Source organism: Colletes latitarsis, chromosome 6 (genome assembly GCF_051014445.1).
Source record: "Colletes latitarsis isolate SP2378_abdomen chromosome 6, iyColLati1, whole genome shotgun sequence".
Lineage (NCBI taxonomy): Eukaryota > Metazoa > Arthropoda > Insecta > Hymenoptera > Colletidae > Colletes > Colletes latitarsis.
In genome coordinates, this window is record NC_135139.1 from 26,141,025 (window position 1) to 26,164,019 (window position 22,995).

Below are 22,995 nucleotides of genomic sequence, written 5' to 3' on the forward strand. Positions count from 1 at the left end.
TTTAATGTTATTCCACGGATACAATGGAGGTCAAGATCGACCTACAGAGCGTTAAACGAACGTGATTGGCGGACTCGAGACCGGGGATGAAAGTGCGTCATTGGTCGAGCTATTGTGGGTGATTTTGACGATGGAACTGGTAGAGGCGGAGGAAAATTTATTGCTTCCGAGTGTGTAAGTGTCGCAACCGAGGTCTGGACTAGGTCCATTGTTCTGATTTTTCCAAGGCGACCGGATGTCGTCTCGAAGGACCAGACGTCTGGCAACCGAGCATTTCCTCGACACGCTTCCAGAGGTCTCTCGCTGCACTTCTAAACTAAACGAACAACGAATTAATACGCAGTTGGGACTACGTATTGATTTCGATGCCATTAACTACGTAGTTTCAACTACGTATTAATTTAGTTCCCTTTGGACGAGAAATTGACATGGAACCAACGTACAAAACGACACAAATCTATGTGAACTCTGGCTAATGTCGATTAATCGTTACATAAATACTTGTAAATATTCGTCAATGGATGCAAGAAATAGTAAAGGAAATTTTCGTTCACTGACATGTTGAAACTGTGAATTACATAACCTAATACTTGCTTCGTTTGTAAACTACATACGTAACCTATAATTTGATTCGTTTGTAAACTGCATAACCTAACACTTGCTTTATTTGTAAACTACATACGTAACCTAAAATTTGATTCGTTTGTAAACTGCATAACCTAACACTTGCTTCGTTTGTAAGTTACATAACCTAAACTTTGTTTCATTAATAAATTACATTACCTAAACTTTGTCTCGTCTGTAATCTACATAACCTAAAATTTGTCTCGTCTGTAAACTTCATAACCTAACACTTGCTTCATTTGTAAACTACATACGTAATCTAAAATTTGATTCGTTTGTAAACTGCATAACCTAACACTTCCTTCGTTTGTAAACTACATAACCTAACACTTCCTTCGTTTGTAAACTACATAACTTAAACTTTGTCTCGTCTGTAATCTACATAACCTAAACTTTGTTTCATTAGTAAATTACATAACCTAAAATTTGTCTCGTCTGTAAACTTCATAACCTAACACTTGCTTCATTTGTAAACTACATACCTAAAATTTGATTCGTTTGTAAACTGCATAACCTAACACTTGCATCGTTTGTAAACTACATAACCTAAACTTTGTTTCATTAGTAAATTACATAACCAAAATTTGTCTCGTCTGTAAACTACATAACCTAAACTTTGTTTCGTTTGTGAACTACATAACCTAAACTTTGTTTCGTTTGTATAACCTAAAATTTGTACAATGTCGAAGCTTTACGACGAGGCCAGGAATAGAAGTTTAATTGTGTGGAAAGGGTTGTTAAAAAATGCGTGTGTAAAGGCTGTTTCGCAACGGTCGTCGGGTCACGGGGGTTCACGGAACGTCATTTGAATACAATTCGCGGCCGTCGTCTGGTGGATCGAATCCCTGGTTCGCGTATAAATTTGATCATCGTCCGTATCTGGTATCGGCTCGTAAATCTTGTTTTCCACTTAATACTCCGCGAACGCTTTGGCACCGCGGAATAGAATTACGTGGTTGTTAACACCCGTCGGCCGTACAGCGAAGAGAAAGACGAGGAAGAAAAGTCGATTGAGTTTAATTTAATCCGCCTGCGAAAATAACCGTCGAAACAGCTGCTGGACGATGCGTCGCTCATAAATCGAAACGAATGGCCGCGGCGTGACGTTTGACGCGGACGCGCGAAACGAACGACGAAAAGATCGTCGACGATCTCCGTCCATCATCGAATCGCCCCGTAGCGCGAGAGCTACGAGGACGAAAGACGCTACGAGTAACATTATCGGGCTGCTTCGTCGCTGTAACAGTCACTCATGCTGTGCATTCAACGGACAATCGTATTATTAACCCTCCCGTTAGAGTTACTACTGCTATTACAATGTTGTTATTATAATAGCTGCGAATTACGTCCAACGAGGAGCGTGTAAGCGCTGCGACATCCTTGAATGGAAACAACGTGGGCCGTTCTATTTATAAGCACCTTAAATTCTACAGGTTGCACTCGAGGACGGGGTTCAAGTCTCAACGACGAGTTTATTTTCTTAAACGGGGGGGGAAAAATGAGAGTAGCCTTACGAACAAACCATAGAATCTTTGTCTAGAGAGAAAAAAGAAATAATGACCTTGAAATGTTCTTGGTGCTTCCATCTGGAACCAAAGAAACGTAATCGAACCGTGTCCCCTATGTGATCGAACAACTTCTGCTTGGAACGTTCTTTCTTATCTTTGAAAATAAACGAGTTGTCCATGCGACCTGTTTTAACTGCCCCACCCTGTATATGCAGGACTTATAGATCCGCGTTCTCGCGTTCGTAGGCACCGTGGACGAACAACACTATCTCTTCGTGTATTAATTGGAGGAGTAATTAAAAGACTTTGTTTATTAAAAAACTATTTTTGTCAAATTTCGTAACTCTTAGAAGATTTGATTTTCTAAAAATAATTCTTCTTTTATGCGAACACGTAAACGCTTTTTACGATCTCCCATTAAAAGTCGTCGTTACAATTTCCGGTCCCTCGATAGCCTCCATCTTTTCACGAACTACATCTACGAATATTTTTGAGGTTAGCTGCCGTAAACGTTCCCTCGAAATTTCGCGAAAATAATTTGTCACGCGGATCGAACTTTCGCGCGCGGTTTCTGCAAATGCGTCTCGTCGATCAACGTTTTCTATCCGATCGCCAATAATGGAAAACAGGTCAGATTGCATTATTGCCAATTATCCCTGCCCGTACGTTCACGCTGAATTGTTGTCCGTGACTCGATTGAAGAACAGCGGATTTTCTTCGTGCCAATGATAAGTATTGTAAAAATTAACGATTCCATATCTGGTGAATACCGACAGGACTCGTATCGAAGCCCGGCACAAAGGTGGCCATTTTAAGCACTCGCGTCGACGGAGTACAAAAATGGCCGTAACTTCGAAACAAGGTCAAATAAGGCACGCGATTATATGAACCTCTTCCTCCGCTTTTGTGTCCCCATTCTGCTGTCCGACTGGGCTCCACGTTTTACGATTCACCTTGTATATTCAAAAGTACAGTAAGAAATAATCATATTTAAATATACAGGGTCTTCCGCCGCCCCTGGGAAAAATTTTAATAGGAGATTCCAGAGGCCAAAATAAGACGAAAATTAAGAATACCTATTTGTCGATGGAGACTTCGTTAAACAGTTATTAACAATTAAATTCAAAAATTTCAAATCGTTCTGGAAAAATTATTTTTAGGTAGAGGGGTCAATTACAATCATTTTTGGTGAATACACATACCCTCGAAATCCTATCCACTTTCGAGAAAAAAATTCGAGGTGTGAAATTTTTCGACGGAAAAAAAAAATTTTCAAATCATTCTAAAGAAATTATATTTCATTACAGGGTCAATTACAAGCATTTTTGGTCATTACACATACCCCCGAAATCCTACGCACTTTCGAGAAAAAAATTCCTTACCGAAAATCTAATTAGATGTCTAAATTTTTTCGACGAAAAAAAATAATTTCAAATCGTTTTGGAAAAATTATTTTCTGTTGGCGAGGTCAATTACAATCATTTTTGGTGAATACATATACCCTCGAAATCCTATCCACTTTCGAGAAAAAAATTCGGGAAGGTACTGAAATTTTTAGACGAAATTAAAAAATTTCAAATCGTTCTGAAAAAAATATTGTTACACGTGGGGGTTAATTACAATCATTTTTGGTGAATAGACATACCCCCGAAATCCTACGCACTTTCGAGAAAAAAATTCCTTACCGAAAATCTAATTAGATGTCTAAATTTTTTCGACGAAAAAAAATAATTTCAAATCGTTTTGGAAAAATTATTTTCTGTTGGCGAGGTCAATTACAATCATTTTTGGTGAATACATATACCCTCGAAATCCTATCCACTTTCGAGAAAAAAATTCGGGAAGGTACTGAAATTTTTAGACGAAATTAAAAAATTTCAAATCGTTCTGAAAAAAATATTGTTACACGTGGGGGTTAATTACAATCATTTTTGGTGAATAGACATACCCCCGAAATCCTACCCACTTTCGAGAAAAAAATTCAGAACTGGCGGAACTTTAAATGTTAATAACTTTTTAACGAAGCCTCCATCAAGAAATTGGTATTCTTGATTTTCGTCTTATTTTGGCCTCTAGAATCCCCCATTAAAATTTTTCCCAGGGTTAACTAAACACCCTGTATATACCAGTACCAAATGGTTAAAAACAGAAGTTAATTACAGCACCAATGGTTCGAATAATAGCAAATTAATTATATTTAAATGTAATTATTACTATAGAAATTTTACGTTGCACGTGTCTACGTATAAAATCTCCACATGCTAACGAATTTACGGAATTATCGCGGAACGAGAAATACGTAAATTGCGACGAAGGTCTCCGAAATAATAATGGAGATCCAGTTACGAAATGTTGTCGGCAAACTTGTTAGGGAGTTTCCGGTTAGTGTTTTCCCTTTCAACTCGCCGACCGAGCGACGCGTGTGGCGAACAGTTAATTATTCGATCGCGAACAGCGGGGCGCGTTGTTTGTAAACAAGATGGCGAAAATGAACTCGCGTTAATGACATCGCGGGGAAATTTGAGCGGAGATCACAAGGTTGGCTCACGGCCACGATGCTAATAGAAAGAGTGAGCGCAGGAAATGCGGATGATGGTCGTCATCTCGACCTACGTGTCGACATTTCGACGACGCAACGAGCCGCTGCGAATCGGTCGTGTGCGCGACGCGAAAATAATGGCGTCGTATAACACCGACGATAAATATTTTGATAAGCGAGACAGGCCAGATTTAGACAACGAACAGACGCTTCGAGGAATTTACGAAAGCATAGAACTACTCGGTAACTCGAAACGACGTAATTTAAATTTGAAACCCGATCACTGCTGACAGATAAAGGATTCCTTTTCTTTTGTTGGTGCAGCGAAACCTTGATCACTGCACGGAGGTCTCGTCTACAGTATTTACTTTAATTCCCTAATTTTCCTACCGAAAACTTACAAATAAATATTGTTACGTAGATAAAAATAAATTCTTTTTTAGATAATCGATAGAAACTATTTATTTTGAAGGGGAACTCGAGAGAATAGGTTTGTGCTCTCACCTCGTATTGGGCGTAGCTGTTGCGTCGTTCCATGAGCACTCGCATGCAAACCGACGAACAAAAACAGAAGAAACTCGCCGGGAAAGCAACACGGTCGCGAAACGTACACACGGAGACGAGACGAGGAAGAAGTAACGCCCTCGTTTCGCCCTCTGTCTTGCAATCGCAGAGGTCTGGCAATTATTTTTGGCGCCGAGCACGCCATAGCCGATCATCGAGAGCAATTGGTCAAGAAATGGAGCGTGATGACCACCATGATTCGTCTGCCCGGACCCGATTCGACGAATTTCGATCGAACCGATCCGTCGCGTACTTTCGGGACGGAAACTCGCTCGACCGACTCCGTAAACTTATTCTAATAATACAATAACTCGAGCCGTTCATCCGTATAAAATAAATATTCGACGCTGATGCCTTTTTATTTTCTTTGGCGGAGTTCATTCAAAATGGTTACGCGGCAAGTCGAGTTGGATCCGTTACAAATAAATATTGAAATGAATCGTCGATTTTTAACGGTTGATTCTGAAATTTAATTTTCGAAACTCATACGGAAACTTATTTATTTCCAGACGTGAAAAATTTTGTATTTGTAACTTGGTCTTTCCGAGTACCTGACAACATCGATCGATCGTGTTTCGAATTTAAAAATATTCGATTTTAAATATATCCTACGGAGGCGTGAGACGGATCGGAAAAACAAGGATCTTTAACCGCCCATCGAGGAAACGTTTTCTAAATATTGCACGGGTTTGCGTGGAAAATGGAACGATATAAATATCATTGGCAAAGAATCAGTTCTGCCTACCTGCTTTCCGCGGGAATCGACATTCTAACGGGGGGGCACGAAATTTCCAAATATCTAAGATTCCTCCAGACGCGTTTACGAACATCCCGAATGTTTATCGATAATTTCGAGTTCTATTTCGACTCGATGAATCGACGACGAAAACCAGCCGTCGAAGAGGATGACGACACGCCAAATTGGACAAATTGTCTTCTGGCGTCTCGACGCCCCGAAAGAATTTAAGCGTGCAAACTGCCGCCATCGCGGTACTGCCAGTAGAAAAAAAAACTGATTGAACGAATTAGATAACTCGTAACACGATTCCGCGTGTTGCGTCACTTTGGGGACACGGTTCAAGGAGAATCCACGTTGAAACTTAACGAACGGCTATTTTTAATCTACGCTATATTAACTGTAAACGAAAATTTGTTATTTCTGAAACTGGTGCAAGATGATTTTTTTATACATTGAGATATTTAAGGTTTAAATTGAATGTAAAATTTGTCAGCAGTAGTGGCACGTTGTAACGCTGGCTATTGTCCGGTCATCGACGTTCAGCATCATTGGGTCGCGTGCAGTACAGGATGGGTGACCGCTCGAGGAAAAAAATCGTATTGTGTTAATTTCTACATTGTTTATGGTCGTTTATATTTCTCTACCGGTTTGGTAAGTGGACAATACTTTCCCGTGAATAATTTAAACAGAAGAAAAAAAACTTATATTACAATAAAAATATATAGTATAATGAGCAACATCTGGTGGAAAATAAATTAATACGAATACGAATACGAGTGGGAGAGTGTAAGTAACTGGATGGGTACCATCTTTTAAATATTTCGATAAATAAAAATCTCGATTATTAATCCACGTGTTCCTAACGTATTTGAAAGAGGTAAGGGGGGTAGTGGATTTGAATTTGCGTGTAGTGAAACGTTTAATTCAATTAAATATTTATCCAGATAAGAATCTCCGGTGGTCTCTAGTCGTCTGGGCTAAGAAGTCTCCGGGGGACTCTATTATTACGCACAGAAAACGCAATGGAGGACCCTGGGGCGTCTAATACGAGCGGACAACTCTCTTCCCCGCGAAGGAGATATTTTTCCCTGGCTCGGATCGCACCTTGCCCCCGGCGAACGCCGTCGATCTTATCTGAATCGTAAAGTTTCTTTATCTGGATCATAAATACAGAAAGGAGCACGCGGACGGACCGGCCGCGGGTTAAGCGTGTCGAAGCCAGGGCGTTCCCGTGACTGGAATACAACGTCGGTGCACATCGATGAGCCTTGGAGGCCAACAGCCTCGGAGCCTCGTCTTACATAACTATTATCTATCACGCACGCCTAGACTTCCGATAGACGAGCGGCTTAGTGTGCGGGCAGACATATCGCGACCACGTGTGACTAGTGTATATGGAAGAACAGATGTAGTTTCCCCGATTGCTATCGTCACACGTTCGGTGCACCGTATCCGTGTCATTCTTTCAACACGTCCGCTGACAGGACAGAACAATTATTTTTACGAGACCGAAACTCTCCTTTAGAGTTTTTACTTTGATTTAAAGTACTTATTTAAAACATCTTCGGATTCAACTGATCGGCACGCTCGACGAGAGCAAACTCGATCGGAAAAAAAGAATACGAAAATCGAAACGACAATCGACGCAATTGTCGCTTGGACTCGTTAACCTTTTGCCCCCGCTGAATTGGTCGCCGATAAAAGAAGTCCACTACGCTGGACTCGTTTCACAATTTATTTTTTAATAATTCTACTTGAAAATACGGTGATTAAATAAAGGAGAGAAAATTCGGTAATCGTTAATTTTCGATTTCTTCGAAACGGAGGATAAGCGGTAAATATTTCGTTTGTAAAAAAGCAAAGTTGACCTTCGTATCTTGATAAAAATACAAGATTAAAAAACATTTCTGATCGTTTCGTGCGACTACTCACGTGTTGGAAACAGCCTAAAGTCGTTCTTGACGATATTATAGTTACAATGCACTAACCGTCCACTTTGAGTCAGTTAAAAATGGCGTACGACGGGGACAAGAGACCTTCTGTTCAGTGTGCAACGACTCGAGCTCTATAGTTGCAGGTAAACGGGACTGAAATGTAAGCATCGCGGGGATTGGTGCGATTATCCGAGTAACCAATTCAATAAGGAGCGCCACTTACACAATATATCCCCACTACCAATGGTCCACGTTGACCTCCCGCGTAATCGTTGGTAACAGGCCAACGATTTACTTTTGCATACTGTATTTCGCTCGTAATCGACATCTTTGCATTAATATACGTTAATTTTAGAGATCGGTAGGGTCTTTCTGGACCCACATAAACATAAACTGCACTTTCTATATGTATTTGAAATAATATCGCGTATACTTAAAAAGTAAACTTTTATAGAAACAGAATCAGAGAGGAGAAGTATCCGTTGCACCTTGCACATCCGAATACTTTTTTCTGCTATTTTTCTTAGCGTGATGTCTCATAACGGTACAATCGATTATGCGGAATAGCTCTTCGATGCATGGTATTACGAATCCCGTTTTTAAAATTCTAATAATTCTCGTCGTACCTCGATAGCCATACCAAATATAGTCGTTAATAATTGCGTGCCCATATATAGTAGCTTCGGAAGAAACCAATAACGACGCCATTATAAATAGATTTTCTAAAAATTGGATTATTTGCGTTTCGATCGATCAATAAATAAAATTGCTACCGTAGACGCGAGATTGTATTCGAGACTGAGCATTTTTTGAAAGTGTCACGGCTCGTTAATTGTCGATCGAAAATAAAATAAATATCGATCGGAAAGAGGGGTCCCCCGTGATCGGTTCGGAAGCGATTTTCAGCGATCTGTTGTCGGTACACGCGCCCGTAATCGTCGGCTTCCTGCAAGAAGGCCAACAACCACTAATTTAAAACATGCGTAGGACTCGGTGTATTCGTGTACGTGTGCCCACGCGCGCGGAGAACGTTGCACCTGGAAGAAACGAGACGAGATGCAAACGACTCGAGTCCGACCCTAGACATTCTCTCCAGTGTGGAATTTATCGATGGCCTCGACAACGCGATTAACCAATAATTAACCCTATCGATCAACCTCTTCGATGGTGCTTCGCCCGTAACGCGTTTAAGCCAACATTGAAACCAAAGTCGATAGGAGCAATTTGTACCATCGTCAATTAACGATCATTCGCTGAATTGACTCCGCAAAAAATAAGCAAAGAAACGTCGGGTCCGTTTAGGCTCATAAAATTTCTATTTTGTAATATAAATTATAGAAGGCTCTGCGATTTTTGTTAATTTTCACAAAGTCTTGCTACGAATAAGTGATAAAGTTTACCGGGTCGTTCGTTTAAATAGAAAAATCACAAAGTCGCGGACGACCGACGAGTTAAACCACGCGCGGAGGAGAAACGAGACGCAGCAATTCGATATCGTCGCATACTTTATCTCGAAACGAGTTCCAATGTAATGAAAATGTGGCTGAGCGGATTAATATAAAATTTCATCGATCCCTCGTCGCGGACGAGGAATGCGTCCAGAGTTGTTTCAAAACAACTCCACCGTTCCCGTACGACGCGAATAAATTTGTAATTTCAGTAATCCTTCGCACTTCACATTCACGTATAACCTAATTTTTACACAGAATACACACAACTATGGTTTGGTCCAGATGCTACAACCCTATCGGTATAAACAAGTTATTTATACTACGTAGCAGTTGTCTCGTTACCTGACTCGCGCTGTCCTAACCTAAAAATAAGACGGACGTCACGCGGCGCTTCTACGCGCTGAAAGCAGGAAAAATGGAGTCGCCGGCGACCAGGAAAGGTTAGGAACACGGAACGGGACGTTCAACGGATACAAAGGAATGCCTGGAGCTGCGTCACGAGGGAGATAATCGACGCGGAGTTCTCGAAACGGTAACGAAGGACGCGGAAGAAAATGGACGACGCAGTTTAGAGATATTGAAAACGTACCACGTGCCAGGAGGCACACGGTCGTCTCCGTTCCCGGCTCTATAGTGACGCCGGCCGTTTTATTTTCGCCCGATCGTTCACCGGCACAGTTTAAATCGTGACTACTTGACCCACGGCTAGGGCAACGTCGCAATTTATCGTGACAGATTTATCGTCTTTACTCCTACAAGGAGACCGGGGCCAATCAACGCCGAGATCCCGCTCTAATTGATTAGCAACAAATTACGTGGGGCGCAACCGACCTACAGGGTGTCCAAAATGTTCGGTAGCAAACTTACGCTGCTCAATACCGAGCAAGTTCGTATAAACTTTCGCCTGAGAATGCTTCAAAATAACGTTGCAAAATAAACTAGGATACACATCTCCCCCAACAATTGAGAGTTGCAAGTTTGGGTTACGGGATAGTGTTAAAAATTTGTACATAAAAATATCTCTCACCCTATACCCTACTGTTTTTCTATGGTGACTAAAGAATCTTTTTGAGTATCATATGTATGTGGTTTTTGCAAGATGAAATATATTAAGAATTTCTTAAGTGGGTTCTACGTATAATAGTGTGATTCTTTCTTTTTATATATTTTGTACAGTTTTAAATATTTTAGTATAATTTTGGTCCTGACCTTTTTGGACACCCTGTACGCTTGACGCGTGGGCTCGTCGCAAGAAAACGCCTCGCCCTTCACTTTTTACACTTCGTTAGTAACGACTTCAAGACAAATTAACGACCGTTCCTGTCCACTTTTGCGTTCTCCATGTTTTTTACCGAATTATTCTCCACTGTCAGTACTACGCATTGGGGTGGCCAATAAACTATGTCAAACCTCCGGCGGATTACGTTTTTTGTCGCTTTTTAGCGCCAACTTCAGGAATGAATTCTGATGGAACAACTAATATTGTGCAAACGAATGTATTAGATATTAATTCTATTTTATCATACGAGAATGTTTCGAATTAAAAGACACCGGACAGTCTCGCGAGAATCGGCTATCGGTGGGCAGAGGTTTTTGCGAGAGTCCTGCGGCCGTTAAAGATGTTAACAACCATACAGGCGTATCGAACCCAATTGGCCGCTCAAGGCTACTTTCTCGACTGTGAATCATGTCAGTCACGACCCGGTTTCTGTGGGTTTATTGGTAGACTCGAGGGACACAGCGTGGACAAACTATACACGGTGGGGGTAGTCGCGTGATTTGCTAGGACTCTGGTTCACGTGGCGAGGGTCGCCATTGCTAAATATATTTCGTAAAACTTATTCTTTCTTATTCAAATTACATTTTATGTCGATACTATTCAAGCTCAGCGAATGAAAATTCCTAAATTTCCCAACTTCCGGAAACGACTTTTTTTCGGTATTTTAATAACTTTAAAAAATGTAAATGTACGACTGAAACATAATTAAATAAACTACAGAAAAGAATTGCAATTTCTGGAAGCGACGTTTTAACGCGAAGAGAATTGTCTTTTTTTTATGCGTTGCACCCCCGATGATCGAGTCAACAACCTTTCCTTTATCTAATTCGCGTCCTGATTATTCAACATTCCCAATTACGAGTTATCGGTTTGAACCACGCGGACAATTTAATCGTTTCTGAAATAATTCGAAAATTTCCCGATCGGATCCAATATGGCCGACGCGTGTCTAACCGTAACCCGATGCTTCCACTTCCGACTATCGATCCGCGCGGCAATGTTACGATAAGACGGTCGAGGAACAAATACTTCGGAAGATAAATTAAGTTTCTCGGTAAATCGTATCTTTCGTTCAAGAATACGGTTTCAAACGTCCCGCTATCTGGCAACAAACATTCGATTAGTCGGTTTATTTATGATTTTAATTACAGAAGAAAACTGGCCGGTTGTTTACATCGAAACAACGTTACGCTTATTCCGATAAACGCTCCACGTCGCGCACCGACACAAAAGTGGGTGCCGTTCGCGAGATAAACTCGTAAGAAAAACTTTACATTCAATTTTATAATCTTTGTTAATTTTACGAACTAATCTACTGTTTGTGATACAAAATATGGAGAAAAATTTGTGTGTCGTTTGGATTTAAACGTCTTTAACCAGTATTCGCTATCTTCCCATCGAACGTGTGTTGTAGTTATAACTCGTGGCGCTGGTATGGCTCAGCCTGTATAGCGTGTTGAAACGTTCTAAGTACCGGGGAATGTCTCAATGAATCAAGACATTTACGGGCAGACGATCGGCATAATTATTTTCAGCAATACACAAACGCGTATAACTTTGTCATCTTTGGCTATATTTAGACGTCGTTTAATTCGCTGCATAAAATCGCAATTATATACGGCGGTGAAACGTATACTGGCCGTTCGTAACGCACCCGGACACTTCCTTGTCCGACATGGAAAATGCAAATCAAGTGGACACGCAGTTTTCTGAAACGATCCTATTACCGCAATATGTTCCATTTCCATAATTTAAATCGTTCCTGTTGCTGGTGAAACTTATATATCGATGAGGGGGATTTACAAGCTATAGATTTATTCGTGTTCGTACCACTGTAATGGTGGATTCACTATAAATGGAAAGAAACTCGTTTCCTTGTGAATTTTTTTCATTTATTTTTATTGTATATGTTTTATAGAGTAGTTTTTTTATGTTAATAGGCAGGTGATGCTCAATTAAAAACTGATGGAAAGCTATAATTAGTATGAATAGTATATAGAAAACGTGGTGCTTTTTTTTGTCCAAGCGGTCACCCATCCAGCACTGTACGCCGCTCGATGAAGCTGCACGTCGGTGATCGTGCGTCAGTCGGTGTCGTTCGCTACACTACCACGTCGCTTCTATTTACGAAGCTATTTTGTTTTGTTTTTTCCTCTAATATTAACAGACAAGCAGTAGCCAACTAATGAACTAACAAAATAATGCAAAAGGACATACAGCACTGGCATAGAAGCTCGATCTAAAATAATAATTGCTGAGAAAATCATCCACATTATTTACACTGAAAATAAATATATTTTGTACTGTAAAAAACGTATCGAACACATGGTGAAAATATTGAATGGCTGACTGGTACTATTTGCTTGGCATAAATTCTCTAAAAAACGCTTTACAACCGAGAAAAAACCACCGACCTCTTAAGCGACTCGTGATTTATGGAGTCGAGGGCTGGCTCGTCGGGCGATTTTAGATTCCACCGTTCGCGGAGAACGACGAGAGAGGAATGATAGTAATTGATCGATTCGGTTGAATATTCATCGATACACCTTACAAATATTGTAACGCGAGGCCACCGGTGCCGCGTCGAGGGCCGACGCGTTGCCAAGAATAAATAAAGTCGCGGTTTATATTTAGCCAAGATGGAAATCGCGTCTCTGTCCGCGCGTTTCGAGAGATCGTTTTGTATTCGGTAATGCGTGCCGATCGCAACAGTCGGTTAACGCTGAAACTACCAACTCGCGTGTGTCGGACGGGCAAAGATCACTTGTTTTCGAAAGCAACGAATATTTAAAAAATATCCAGACTTTATTTAAATATATTTGCTTCTCAAATTTTATTATCATTATATTCAAAACTTTACCTAAAATCTGTAATAAATTTTATGATACTGGCAAAGAAAAAACTATAAAATCAGTCATTTTTCTTGGTGCATCGTAATCCTTCATTTTTGCACCCCTAAGTTGAATTTTCTAAAAAGTTTAAGAAACTTGACACGCGAATAAAGCTACCCTCGAGAGTCGAACAATTACGAACGAGAAAAATAAATCGATCGAATGGATCGCGTCGAATTCGGGACGCGCGCCAATTCGCGTAACATTTTTATTAACCGGATAAAAACGGGATGACATTTTGCTAACTGCGATGTATCCGTGTCGGCGGGCCTCCTTTGGCAGTCGACGCGAAATCAACACGAACACGTGCTTCTCTGTATATGCATGCGTGCGTGCATTCTGAAATGTGCTTCTTGCGCACTCGATCGTCCCCCCCCCTCCCCCCAACTGGTGGTAAACTTGATTCTATGCACACCGGCCGTGCAAGGTATTCAGCCATTGAGAAATCCGTCGTTTTTATCCCTACACATACGAGACGGAGATTAATGTTTTTATTAAGCAAACGAGACAGAGTTAAAAATTCCGAGTGCTTATTAACTCCTGCTCAATCGAATCTCTTCGTTTAGAATTGTAATTTTCTGACTTCGTAGAGATATGCAGGGTGTTCGGCCACCCATGGGAAAAATTTTAATGGGGGATTCTAGAGGCTAAAATAAAACGAAAATCAAGAATACCAATTTCTTGATGGAGGCTTCGTTAAAAAGTTATTAACATTTAAAGTTCCGCCAGTTCTGAATTTTTTTCTCGAAAGTGGGTAGGATTTCGGGGGTATGTCTATTCACCAAAAATGATTGTAATTAACCCCCACGTGTAACAATATTTTTTTCAGAACGATTTGAAATTTTTTAATTTCGTCTAAAAATTTCTGTACCTTCCCGAATTTTTTTCTCGAAAGTGGATAGGATTTCGAGGGTATATGTATTCACCAAAAATGATTGTAATTGACCTCCCCAACAGAAAATAATTTTTCCAAAACGATTTGAAATTTTTTTTTTCCGTCGAAAAATTTTACACCTTCTCGAATTTTTTTCTCGAAACTGGGTAAAATTTCGAGGGTATGTCTAATGACCAAAAATGATTGTAATTGACCCCCGCAGCTAACAATATTTTTTTCAGAACGATTTGAAATATTTTAATTTCGTCGTATGTACAAATTTTAAACCCTATTCCATAACACGAAAAATGCTGAGGAAAATTATCCTACACTAAGAAAATTGACCGTAATTATTTCTAAAAAAAAAAAAGAATAATTAAATTTGAATACCGCGAATGGACGAATGCTAATCGGTGAAAATAGCGGAAGTGCAACGAGTTCCATCGTTGTCGCGCGCCACGTCGTCGAATACCAAGCGAGCCGTTTCTAAGACGGCAGAGAAAGTCGGTGACAAGTTCCCGCCGGCGTCTATTTTTAAAGGCGCGCGGAAATAAGATCGTTGCGACACGGTTATAGGAGCAAGCACGTGCAATCGACGGAATCGATCGAGACCGATTTAAACGTCGAAACGTTATTCGGTAGCGTCGATCGTTCGACGTACGTTCCGTCGTGACAAATACATACCTCACCCCCCCTCGTCCGACACTCTGCACGTAACCGTGCAACAATATCGAGGTTCGTTGCTCCGCGTCCCCGTGAATCAAGACGCAATTGGAATCTCGTAAACCGTTAACGCTTGTTCGTAACAATTTACGACGTTGCTCCGTTTCGATCTCCCGACGAGTCGTAAAAATGAGAGTGACGACGTACAAACGGCCGCCTCGATTATAGATCGAAACAACGGACGGATAGAGACGTTTCGACACGAATAAAATTTCGTTTTTAACGGACACGCGCGCTCGAAACTTTTCCAACGACCGAGTGTCTCCGCTCGACGAAAACGAGTTTCGAAGCATTCGAGTACTCTGCTCGGCACCGAACGCGATAAATAAGGAATGCTGATCAAGTGGGAAGATATTTCGCGGCGACATTATCGAAGTAACAGAGTATAGCTCGCAAAGATTCCGGGAATTTGCATTTTTCGCGATGGAGAAAGCTATGATTTTCCCTTCGAGGTACCCGCCATTTTCCCCAAACGTCGAGCATCTAATTATAATTATTCTTAAATAATAAGTTGATTTCAAAAATATTTACAGTAATAATTATTGATATTTATAATAATAATAAGTCGTGTATGAGAAAAGAAAAAAACCAGGGGTGAAAAATCCATTCTCATGGTTATTGACCGTTTCAATAATAAATGGGTATTGATTTCCCAAGTAGTTGCCAGAGACGATTACGCGACTTCGCGAGTCGTCTCGCGTCGAGACTTTATAACAAGGATTAATTCCCTTCTCTATTTAACCGGAGACCCACGAGTCCCCAAGATGCAATCGTCCACCGCGCGATAAAGAATCCCACGATGAGAAAAGTTATTCGAACGACCGATTAGATAAATCTCGCCGCGGTCAACGAATCTTAACGGAGTAATCGCGACAGATATCATTAGATTAATGGCAAATGATCCTGCGACCCGCAACAAGGAAGATCCTCGACTACCGACGAAACAGGAAACGATTAGAGAGAAGGGCAGGCGACTCTTGGAGAAATTGTTTCGCGATCACCGTCTATTCAACACGCATTCTATCTTCTCTATAAATTCGCGAAACGAGGGAAAATAATCGATAAACGGAATATACGTCGTCCGGAAGCCCCTTTGAAAGTTCTCAAACGCGAAATCTTTGACTAATTTTAAAAGATCTCTTAACGCTTTAATAGCCGCGTTAAATAATTTTATTATTCCAAGTTTCAAGGACCACACAGACTCGATATTATTTTACCACCGATTTGTTCGCCGATCGTACGTGTGCCCGTAATTGCTTTTCTATATGAACATCGTAAAACAAAGGGATTTCTTTCGAGTCGAGATTACTGGACGATACCGCCGATTCGACACCTTTCGCAATAAACGTAATTGAGAATAGGAGTCTAATAAACAAAGAATAATATGACACGATTCTATTAGAGCATCGACGACGATACGGGGGCTTTTATAGCTCGAGCATTCCCATTACAGAAACCATAAATGAAATACATATCCCAACCGTACTCTCGTCGCTCGGCGAGTGTTGCCGCAATTTAATTTCAGAGTTTACAACGTCCTACGGAGTCGTACCTTATTAGCGCACTTTACATCGATCACCCTTAAACGTTTTAAACAGCAAAGATTGGATCAATATCGTCAACAACCTGTTTTTCCCTTCCCAACCGGTGCCATCGTTTAAGAGAAGTTTTGTTATAAAACCTTTTTAAACGAAGCTGCTTTCCTTAATCTATCGTTTATATAACACATCTTCACACTCTTTCATTATCCGTTAAACATTATCGATATATAATCAAGACTTAAATCGAGACTGCCAATTTCTTCGTGTGTGATCAATTATTTATTATTACTCCACCAGTATTCCGTACAATGATTTATTTGTACTAAACGTTATTTATTATTACAACTGCGTGTTGCTAAAGTTTTATTTGCGAGTATTTCTATTTAATATTAACAGGCAAGTAATGCTTGATTAGAAAGGTCGATAGAAAACGAGACGTGATTTTTTTTCTCCTAGCGGTCACCCATCCCGTACTGCACGCCGCCTAATGCAGCTTTACTTCGCTGACCGGACGAGAAGCTGCGTCTCTAACGACGCACGACCGCTGACAAGTTTCACTTTTAATTTAAATCCTTAAATACCTCGATGTACAAATGGACTGTTCAAAAACAATAATTCTTAAGAAACAATTTTTTCCCATTTATATCTATATTACAGTGTACGCGAACACGAGCAGCAGTAACTGTAAATATAAATGGATGTTACATTAAGAATTTATGAACCATTGCTTGTATTTTTCTAAACCAAAAATAGGACGAAACGCCTGTTAGAAAATAACGGTCTCATAGTTTTAATTAATTAAATTCATACCGGTTCGAGACTACATAACTATAATGCAAGTAGGTTAGTGAAAGACTGCCAGAAACAGAAGAGAACTAAAAAGAGGTTATGTATCGTCCCAATTTATGTCAAAACCATGAATGTACAATTTCAAGCTCCAACGTTGCTAAAATGATACATATTCATGAATCGAGCTTAGAATATAATCGCCATCGTTACCTAACCGTGGACGTTTATGGTTTTGACATAAATTTAGGAGCAGAAAAAGACACTCAACGGTTCGAACTCCTCCGTTCCCCTACTCGTGGTTCTGTCATAAAGGGGACGCAAAAAAAAGCTACTTATAACCTAATGCTTCTTTGTTAACGACGAATAGTTATAACAAATACCTTTGACGAGAAATTTCTTTGGCAATTAGCTGTAGCAATTTGACTATGTTAAATTTCTGGTGCTTACCTGAAACAAAAAAGAAAAATCGAATTAGTAACAATGAATTTTGATATTTTAATTATTATAGTTAACTTGTAAAAATTTATAAGCTCGATCGAACGGTACATTTTAATAAACACGATTTTTTAATTGTACCCATTTCGATGGAATTCCATGTAATTGTTCTAAACAGTTTGTACGTTTCAAAGTAGCGACAGGAATGTTTCGCAACGACATTGCCAGCCTTTTTACGATACGTACGCGTTCAGATATGAAATTTCAGATTACGTGTCAACCGTGTCGACACATTCTACAGCGAATAACAAACAATTATGTCTACGTAACATGGAGGGATGTAGTACGCTGCTATTCGAAACGAGAATAAGCTGCCGGGTAATGCGTACTATCTCTTCGAAACGATCAATGCGAGCGTGTTACTACAAGGTACGACCATCGTACATAATTTACGCGCAATCAAAAATTTATTATCGAAACCAGTTCAACGTGTATCGGAACCGTGTATTCATCGTACATTATATTTAGTTCGAATTGGATTTTCCGAGTCGTGGAAACGTATTCGCGTCGAAAGGTGGCCATTTACGGGAGAATAAATTACAATTTTTTGATGCAATCTTTTTCCACCAAATTAAATGGACTCGAAGGTTGACAATTTTTTCTCTTTTCTTAAAAATGTCTGGAAGTAAAAATTTCTCGATAAAATTGCAACGACACTTTTAGACACTCGCCAGCAGAGGGCTACGCTCTCTCGTAAGTCTCGATCGACCACCTGTTGGTATACAGTGTTCGGCCAACCCTGGGAAAAATTTTAATGAGAGATTCTAGAAGCCAAAATAAGACGAAAATCAAGAATGCTAATTTGTTGATGAAGGTCTCGTTAAAAAGTTATTAACGTTTAAAGTTCCGCCTGTTCTGAATTTTTTTCTAGAAAGTGGGTAGGATTTCGGGGGTACGTGTAATGACCAAACATGGTTGTAATTAACCCCTGCAACTAAATATAATTTTTTCAGAATGATTTGAAATTTTTTAATAACTTTTTAATAAAGCCTCAGTCAAGAAATTGATATCCTTGATTTTCGTTTTATTTTAGCCTCTAGAATCTCCCATTAAAATTGTTCCCAGGGGTGGTCGAAGACTGTATATACAGGGTGTTTGAATGTCTCAGCGATCAAGACAGAGCCTGCTAGTGATCGAGTTACTCTTTACACAAAACGATGAGACGAAGGGTAACCTCAAAATCAGTGATGGGGGCCTTAATTTTAACTCATCCAAGGTGGAGAACGTCGATGATCGGAGAACCCTCCAATATTACAGATGATAATTGAGAGGGGTGGGAAAATCGCACGAGTGATCAACAACTTTGTTTATAGAATGTGAACTCTGGAATTTTGTCGATTGTTTTTCCGCGATCGTTGTTGGAGAATGATCCACAGACGGGGTAATTGGCGGGTTGACGGAGGTGAAACGTAGTCGAAGGGGTTAATAATAAGAGTCAACCGGTACCCGCGTCCTATTACCGACCGCGGAAGATTAGACGAAGCGGTACACGACGTATAGTTCCGTTGGGGTTGCGACGAGTCATTAATGCTTTCTGACAAAACATCTTTGCAACCCGTAATTACTTACGCGTTATTTATTACGTCCAAAGCCCATTGCCTCGCAACGAACCGTGCAACGATGCTCGAACAATTCACCGTGAAAAGAAAAGTCGTCGGTACAATCTGCGATACAACTTGCAACTTTCAGTTTGTCTAAATTTAGACTCGCACTACGGAATCTTAACAATGTGTACGGACAATGCCTTAGGAGCCTCGAACGTCGTCGTTCTCGACTACACGAATACTTTTATAATTAATATTTCTAATACGACACAATTGGGACGATAATAAATTACATTTATTATGTTTTCTTTTCTCCTAGTTCTTGTCGATTTCCACGATGCAATAATGCATATTTTATGCGCTAGATGATGTTTTCTAGACACGGTTCGTCGTGGAGGAAGCAAAACCAGTCCTCTTCATTTACATGTTAAACGGGAGTCCATAATTCAAATACGATTTAAAAGACTTTGTCGAGGTCTAGAAACCACGAGATGACGTTTAGAAAAAATATTTATTTAAATTTTATAATATTAATGCTCCTATGAAATTGTTACGTTCTAAAAAAATTTGTTCATCGATCGATGTTCTGTCTTCTTAGGGTACGCGAGATTTTACGATTTGCTCCTGTTTGTCTATTTCGTTCTTTGCCCCGGGGGAAGCTAATGGTGTCGTAAAATGTTAATGACCATTTTATTTTTACGCACAGATATATGGTAATTAGTTATGGGTGTGTGCGTTTAAATGTTAATTACAGCTTCGGAACTGCTTCTTCTGTTACGAAACATAACCGATGTGCCCTGAAAAATGTATCAGCGTGGACGATTGGAACGTTAAACCAGAAAATTGAAGAACAGATTTCTTGCTCTTTAATAGATGCAAAATAACCCGACGACATTTTTCGTATCGATTTTTACGATCGCGATTACGTCACCACTCTCCGACGTGTTTGAACTTTTACGATGAAATAAAATAAAAAATCTCCACGTCGTTTTTATAGGCGACGATATTTAAATATAATTAAACGAGGTTTTGTCACGGTTTCGGTAGACGAATTCAAACTGTCGGGAAAATTACGATTCTCGTATCGTCGTTGTGGGAGTGGAGAATTTCGCGAGACACGCTCAGGCGTGAAATACACGCGTTTGCACCTCGACGTTATCACGCAATAACGCATAGTCGCGGCTAATATCGTCGGTATAGTATTGCGTTTTACCCAAGCCGCAGACGATTTTTACAAGGATGTAGGTTAGATAATCGATGCGCTGTCGTATCGACGTAACTATTAAAATATCGTATGGCGGAGGAATTCGATCGCCTAAGCGAATCTGAAATAGAATTCGTCTCGGTCCGAGTGGCTCGAGAAAGCGTGCACTGCGGGGCTCGCGGCGAGAAGCTCCAGTTTCCGTTCCGGCGGTTCAACGAACGGCTACGGCCAAAAATTCGAAACTATTCTTTTCCTCGAGCATCGGTACGCGTGGTAAATGCACCTTGACACACTTCGTTTAATTAAGAATAGCACAAGGACCCGACGACCAAGTCTCGCATTCGCGATATCGCACCTCGAGCTAGGAATAAAAATTGGCTCGCGTCTGCCGGGTGAAACCACGCTCGAGATGGACTTCCTGTTGACGCGTACGCGCGACTCTTTCGATCGAGGCTCCGGAAACTGGCACTTTCCGTCGTTCCTTTATGCAACAACCGAGCGCATTAACCAGTTACCTGTGATTGACGAGTTTACTCGTCATGACACAAAATCCTGCTAATTCTCGATGACGAGTATACTCGTCGTACGTAAAAAATAGTGACCATTGACTATTGGAGAAGTGGGAGGATTTTGACGACTATACTCGTCATGATACAAAATCCTGCCACTTCTCCGATAGCCAATGGTCACTATCTTTTACGTATGACGAGTATACTCGTCGTGACACAAAATCCTGTCACTTCTCCATGACGAGTATACTCGTCTTGACATCAAATCCTGCCACTTCTCCATGACGAGTATACTCGTCGTACGTAAAAAATAGTGACCATTAACTATTGGAGAAATGGGAGGATTTTGACAACTATACTCGTCATGATACAAAATCCTGTCACTTCTCCATGACGAGTACATTCGTCATTACACAAAATCCTGCCAGTTCTCCATGACGAGTATACTCGTCGTACGTAAAAAATAGTGACCATTGACTATTGGAGAAATGGGAGGATTTTGACAACTATACTCGTCATGATACAAAATCCTGCCACTTCTCCATGACGAGTATACTCGTCGTACGTAAAAAATAGTGACCATTGGCTACTGGAGAAGTGGGAGGATTTTGACGAGTATACTCGTCATGATACAAAATCCTGTCACTTCTCCATGACGAGTACATTCGTCATTACACAAAATCCTGCCAGTTCTCCATGACGAGTATACTCGTCGTACGTAAAAAATAGTGACCATTGACTATTGTAGAAGTGGCAAGATTTTGACGAGTATACTCGTCATGACACAAAATCCTGCCATTTCTCCATGACGAGTATACTCGTCGTGCGTAAAAAATAGTGACCATTGGCTACTGGAGAAGATGTAAAAATGTAAATTATATTACATTACATATTATATTACATAATACCAATTTTTACATTGGCTAACCCAGACCTAACTCTTTGGGTCTGGTTCAGAGCCCTGAAAAAGTAGTCCCTTTGTAAAGCTTCTAATGGAACGTTGTTAAACGTATTTTTTGGGGCCCAAAAAATTTCAGAATGTCATTTAAACGCGTATAAATAAGCCTTGTAAATTTGACTGCAAAAGGTGTTATAGTATCGTTGCTAAAAATTCCCAGAAAAAGTTAAAAGAAACTGAGCTCTATGAAAGCCCTTTAAAGGGTTAAGAAGTGCGCAGGATTTATTATTTGACGTGTTATTCGCGTGCCTATGTTGCCTATCAGCCGGTTTGAGGAACACTCTTTATCCGCTTTGCCAATCTATACTCGTTTTTTTTTTTTTTACCGAGGTGTTGGTATATTCCACGATCCTGAAATTCTTACGTATTTAACGGGTGTTCCGTCCTGGATTCAGCGAGGACTATCGAGAGGATTAAGATTTAAACGAGATACGTGTCGGATGTTTCAACTGGATAAACATCTATCTGTGTACTAAATAGGTCGATTATCGTTGCCTGTGTTTCGACACGTTAACGTTATTATCAGTCCTGCAGCCTTGGCATGCATTGAACCGAACGACCAACGAGTGGATAGATAAAGACAATTGAAAAATAGTTATTGACACGCCGCACGATTGTTTTGTGCACGTGAATCGTTTTCAGGGACGCCGCGTATATGCGAAAACCAACGAGAGAGAACAATTTTAACCCTTCGACAGCGACTCGAGCACAGTTCCTTACGAAACGATATAAAATGGATCGTTGCGAGTCGAATACAGCTTTGGAAAATTTTATTCGATCGATATCCGCCTTGCACGATTTTATTTTAATTATTTCTAATTGCTTCTAA

At 40.3% G+C, this 22,995-nt stretch overlaps 1 protein-coding gene across 5 annotated transcripts in view; it reads right to left on the minus strand.

Moving 5' to 3' along the window:
- Gbs-76a (Glycogen binding subunit 76A) overlaps positions 1-22,995 on the minus strand; it is a 72,019-nt gene that overhangs the window by 15,238 nt on the left and 33,786 nt on the right. The window contains exon 1 of one of the 5 annotated variants that reach the window (XM_076767347.1): positions 7,907-7,925. The exons of 3 other annotated variants lie outside the window; for them this stretch is intronic. The gene's annotated coding sequence lies outside the window, so the exon portion shown is untranslated. Of the gene's footprint in view, positions 1-45; positions 64-7,906; positions 7,926-22,995 lie in introns of those variants that run through there. One more of the 5 variants, XM_076767346.1, reaches the window with a different exon arrangement.